This window comes from Oryx dammah, unplaced genomic scaffold (genome assembly GCF_014754425.2).
Source record: "Oryx dammah isolate SB20612 unplaced genomic scaffold, SCBI_Odam_1.1 HiC_scaffold_9, whole genome shotgun sequence".
Lineage (NCBI taxonomy): Eukaryota > Metazoa > Chordata > Mammalia > Artiodactyla > Bovidae > Oryx > Oryx dammah.
In genome coordinates this window covers 47,723,597-47,729,596 of record NW_024070193.1, presented here as the reverse complement: position 1 = coordinate 47,729,596, position 6,000 = coordinate 47,723,597, and positions in this window count along the sequence as shown.

Genomic DNA, 6,000 nt, shown 5'->3' with positions numbered 1-6,000 from the left:
CGTTTGCTGGTGAAGGCACAGGAGATTTCAGACACAATCCGCATTCTTCACTGCTGCTGTGTATCATCTCCAGACCAAGCATTTCAAAAATCCTTCCTCCTCTAAGGATCTGGTACCGTCCTACTGGTTCATACCTCTTTGGGTAATATACCTGGATGCCTTTAGGAAGTAGCCAAGTCGAATGTGGTAAAAACTCCAAAGAATTGGCGTTGGCATCAGCTGCCTATGATTTCCCCCAGCCTGTGAGCATCTGTCTGTTAACTTTGAGTAATGATGGATTAATGCTGTGTCATTTCTGCTCCCTCAGCAATTTATATTAATGACCTTGATAAATATATTGTAGCTAAGGACTGATGCTAAAGCTGAAACTCTAGTACTTTGGCCACCTCATGCAAAGAGTTGACTCATTGGGAAAGACTCTGATGCTGGGAGGGGTTGGGGGCAGGAGGAGAAGGGGACGACAGAGGATGAGATGGCTGGATGGCATCACCGACTCGATGGATGCGAGTCTGAGTGAACTCCGGGAGCTGGTGATGGACAGGGAGGCCTGGCGTGCTGTGATTCATGGGGCCGCAAAGAGTCAGACACGACTGAGCGACTGAACTGAACTGAACTGAACTGAACTGAACTGAAGAGTCATTTTCTTGATTTGCAGGTTAAAAAACATCTGGCTATGCACTCTACTATATATAAAATAGATAAACAACAAGAACCTACCGTGTAGCACAAGGCATTGCATTCAATGTCTTTTAATAACCTCCCAGTAGATAGTTTGGGCTCCTATAAGGGAGGTGGCAGGGAGATGGGAGCCACTAGGTAGCCTCTAGAGGAGAAGGGACACAATCTGATTGGATATTAAGAGGACTCCCTGGGATGTGGTGTAAGGAATGGACCACGGAGTGGAAGCAGAGAGGACGGTGGAGTTGTCTGGGAGCAGGAAGGTGATACATTGGACGGAGGACAGGGGGAAGTGACGGGGAGAAATCCGCAGCATCGCTTTTGCAGAAGGTGCTGTCTGTCTGGGACTTGCTGGTGTGTTGGAAAGAGGGGCATCCAGGATGACTCTGAGCTTTCTGACAAGAGCAACTGGAAGAAGGGAATTGTCCTTTACTGAGACGGTGGAGAGTGCATGGCTTTGCAGTGATGCTGGAAGATACTCTTGTCCAAGGGAAGCTGTTAAGGAACTGAATGTTCACGTCTGGCCTCGGGAGGAGTCTGGGCTGGAGAAAAATGTTTGGGCATCATCACTGTGGAGAGATGGTGTCTAAAGCTTTGCGACGAACTGAGATCTCCAGGGGAGTGAATGTAGATAGAGAACAGAAGAGATCTGGGGACCTAACCTTGGGGACCTTGATGTTTTGAGGCCAGGAAGGTGGAAAGAAACTGTGAAGGAGACTGTGAAAGAAAAGGCAGTGAGGTGGTCAGAGAACTGGGAGAGAGATGTTGTCAAATGCGCCGGTGGGTTGATAAGGTGGGGCCTGACTGTGGCCCATAGGATTGAGCCACATGGAGAGTATTGGTGATTTTGACAAGAGTGAGTCTGAAGGGGTGGGAAGAAGAAAGGTAAGGAGAGAATAATGTCCAGGGAACAGGAAACAACTCTTAAGTATCTCTGAGTGGAGAAGAGATTTGAGACAAGAGCTGGAGGAGATATGGAATCAAGAGGAGGGCTCTAAAAGTGAGAGGTAGCTGACCTCCTGGTATTATCCAGCAGAGAACAGAGATTCACTGTGAGGGAGAAACAAGACAAATGCAGGAAGACACTCCTTGGGGAAGCAGGAGGGAAGGGATCTCTTACACAAGTGAAGAGTTTGGCTTTAGATAAGGGCAGGGTGATTCTTCCATGTTACCTGGAGGAGAGGAAGAGTACACAGGCACATCTGCAGGTCGGTGGGAAGATGTGGTCTTGGGAACCTGTGGAAACTCTTTTCTATTTCTCAGTGGAGTAATAGGCACTTTTGAAATAGGCACTTTAAATGATGGAAGTGTTAATTAGCCTTTTGTTATTAGGTTTCTCACCTCGGCAGCCGGGTATCCTCTTGCCCCCAAACAGTGCTGCCTGGATAGGCCAAGGAGTCCTTAGGGTTGTACTAATGGAGTTTCCTGACTGATTGGAGCACCACCTCTGCTAGCCAAAGCCCAAGATACAGAGGGTCTGCAAGTTATTGTGGTATGGATTTCTAATCAATTCACCGCCATATAAGATATAAATAATTTGTGAGACGCAACCCAGAAAGAATTCACTGGAGAATTTTTTTTTTCTTTCCCAATTTAATTATTTTTTAGTTGAAGGATAATTGCTTTACAGAATTTTATTGTTTTTTGGCAACATCAACAAGAAACAGACATAGATATACACATGAAGATTTAAATAAGGTTGCTTATGTTTGGTTTTTATTTTTCTTTCTTTCTTTCATTTTGCGAGTACCAAGCTCTACATTATATTAAGATGGCTACATCCCAGTGTATCTAAAACAATGATGGGTGCATTGAAAGTCAACCTTCCTGCAAGCAACTGTGCTAAACCTTGAATTAATTCTTTCTTTGTTGCCGCTTGCAGATTGTTTATATTTCATATAGAAGTCAATATTTTAAGCATTCAAATTACAGAAGGACTTCAGGGGTACCTAGTTCATCTCTATTTCTTCTCCCTCCAAGACACCCTTCCCTTCTTAGAGTGTCATTACCTTCTTCTCTTCCTAGATTTTGTTGGAATTTTTTCCCCCTAATTTTAAAATTGTGGCAAAATATACATAAAATTTACTATCTTAAGTTTTAGGTGTACAAGTCAGAAATATTAAATACACTCATATGGGTTATACACCATCACCACCATCCCTCCCCATAACTCTTGCGACACTGAAACCCTATACCCATTCAGCAATAACTTCCTATGACCCCTTCCAGTAGACTTTGCATGTCTCAGATGGCCTCTCCGTAACTCAAATGCTAAGTCATCTCTGTTTCCTTAAAATAACTTCTTTTGTGATGTTATCAGTCACTTTTGTGTATTTGGCTTTTAATTAAAGAATAGTTCATAGCAATACAGGCATACCTCAAGAAACAAGAAAAAAGTCAAATAAATAACCTATGTCTACACCTAAAGCAACAAGAAAAGGAAGAAATGGAGAACCCCAGAGTTAGTAGAAGGAAAGAAATCTTAAAAATTAGGGCAGAAATAAATGCAAAAGAAACAAAAGAGACCATAGCAAAAATCAACAAAGCCAAAAGCTGGTTCTTTGAAAGGATAAATAAAATTGACAAACCATTAGCCAGACTCATCAAGAAACAAAGAGAGAAAAACTGAATCAATAAAATTAGAAATGAAAATGGAGAGATCACAACAGACAACACAGAAATACAAAGGATCATAAGAGACTACTATCAGCAATTATATGCCAATAAAATGGACAACCTGGAAGAAATGGACAAATTATTAGAAAAGTACAACTTTCCAAAGCTGAACCAGGAAGAAATAGAAAATCTTAACAGACCCATCACAAGCACGGAAATTGAAACTGTAATCAGAAATCTTCCAGCAAACAAAAGCCCAGGTCCAGATGGCTTCACAGCTGAATTCTACCAAAAATTTCAAGAAGAGCTAACACCTATCCTACTCAAACTCTTCCAGAAAATTGCAGAGGAAGGTAAACTTCCAAACTCATTCTATGAGGCCACCATCACCCTAATACCAAAACCTAACAAAGATGCCACACAAAAAAGAAAACTACAGGCCAATATCACTGATGAACATAGATGCAAAAATCTTCAACAAAATTCTAGCAATCAGAATCCAACAACACATTAAAAAGATCATACACCATGACCAAGTGGGCTTTATCCCAGGGATGCAAGGATTCTTCAATATCTGCAAATCAACCAATGTAATTCACCACATTAACAAATTGAAAAATAAATCCATATGATTATCTCAATAGATGCAGAGAAGGCCTTTGACAAAATTCAACATCCATTTATGATAAAAACTCTCCAGAAAGCAGGAATAGAAGGAACATACCTCAGCATAATAAAAGCTATATATGACAAACCCACAGCAAACATTATCCTCAATGGTGAAAAATTGAGAGCATTTCTCCTAAAGTCAGGAACAAGACAAGGGTGCCCATTTTCACCGCTACTATTCAACATAGTTCTGGAAGTTTTGGCCACAGCAATCAGAGCAGAAAAAGAAATAAAAGGAATCCAAATTGGAAAAGAAGAAGTAAAACTCTCACTGTTTGCAGATGACATGATCGTCTACATAGAAAACCCTAAAGACTCCACCAGAAAATTACTAGAGCTAATCAATGAATATAGTAAAGTTGCAGGATATAAAATCAACACACAGAAATACCTTGCATTCCTATACACTAATAATGAGAAAGTAGAAAAAGAAATTAAGGAAACAATTCCATTCACCATTACAATGAAAAGAATAAAATACTTAGGAATATATCTACCTAAAGAAACTAAAGACCTATATATAGAAAACTATAAAACACTGATTAAAGAAATCAAAGAGGACACTAATAGATGGAGAAATATACCATGTTCATGGATTGGAAGAATCAATATAGTGAAAATGAGTATACTACCCAAAGCAATCTACAGATTCAATGCAATCCCTATCAAGCTACCAGCGGTATTTTTCACAGAACTAGAACAAATAATTTCAAGATTTGTATGGAAATACAAAAAACCTCGAATAGCCAAAGCAATCTTGAGAAAGAAGAATGGAGCTGGAGGAATCAACTTGCCTAACTTCAGGCTGTCCTACAAAGCCACAGTCATCAAGACAGTATGGTACTGGCACAAAGACAGAAATATAGATCAATGGAACAAAACAGAAAGCCCAGAGATAAATCCACACACTTATGGACACCTTATCTTCGACAAAGGAGGCAAGAATATACAATGGATTAAAGACAATCTCTTTAACAAGTGGTGCTGGGAAAACTGGTCAACCACTTGTAAAAGAATGAAACTAGATCACTTTCTAACACCACACACAAAAATAAACTCAAAATGGATTAAAGATCTAAATGTAAGACCAGAAACTATAAAACTCCTAGAGGAGAACATAGGCAAAATACTCTCCGACATAAATCACAGCAGGATCCTCTATGATCCACCTCCCAGAATACTGGAAATAAAAGCAAAAATAAACAAATGGGATCTAATTAAAATTAAAAGCTTCTGCACAACAAAGGAAACTATAAGCAAGGTGAAAAGACAGCCTTCTGAATGGGAAAAAATAATAGCAAATGAAACAACTGACAAACAACTAATCTCAAAAATATCAAGCAACTTATGCAGCTCAATTCCAGAAAAATAAACGACCCAATCAAAAAATGGGCCAAAGAACTAAATAGATATTTCTCCAAAGAAGACATATGGATGGCTAACAAACACATGAAAAGATGCTCAACATCACTCATTATCAGAGAAATGCCAATCAAGACCACAATGAGGTACCATTTCACATCAGTCAGAATGGCTGTGATCCAAAAGTCTGCAAGCAATAAATGCTGGAGAGGGTGTGGAGAAAAGGGAACCCTCTTACACTGTTGGTGGGAATGCAAACTAGTACAGCCACTATGGAGAACAGTGTGGAGATTCCTTAAAAAATTGCAAATAGAACTGCCTTATGACCCAGCAATCCCACTGCTGGGCATACACACCGAGGAAACCAGAAACGAAAGAGACACATGTACCCCAATGTTCATCGCAGCACTGTTTATAATAGCCAGGACATGGAAGCAACCTAGATGTCCATCAGCAGACGAATGGATAAGAAAGCTGTGGTACATATACCCAATGGAGTATTACTCAGCCATTAAAAAGAATACATTTGAATCAATTCTAATGAGATGGATGAAACTGGAGCCGATTATACAGAGTGAAGTAAGCCAGAAAGAAAAACACCAATACAGTATACTAACACATATATATGGAATTTAGAAAGATGGTAATGATGACCCTGCATGCGAGACAGCAAAA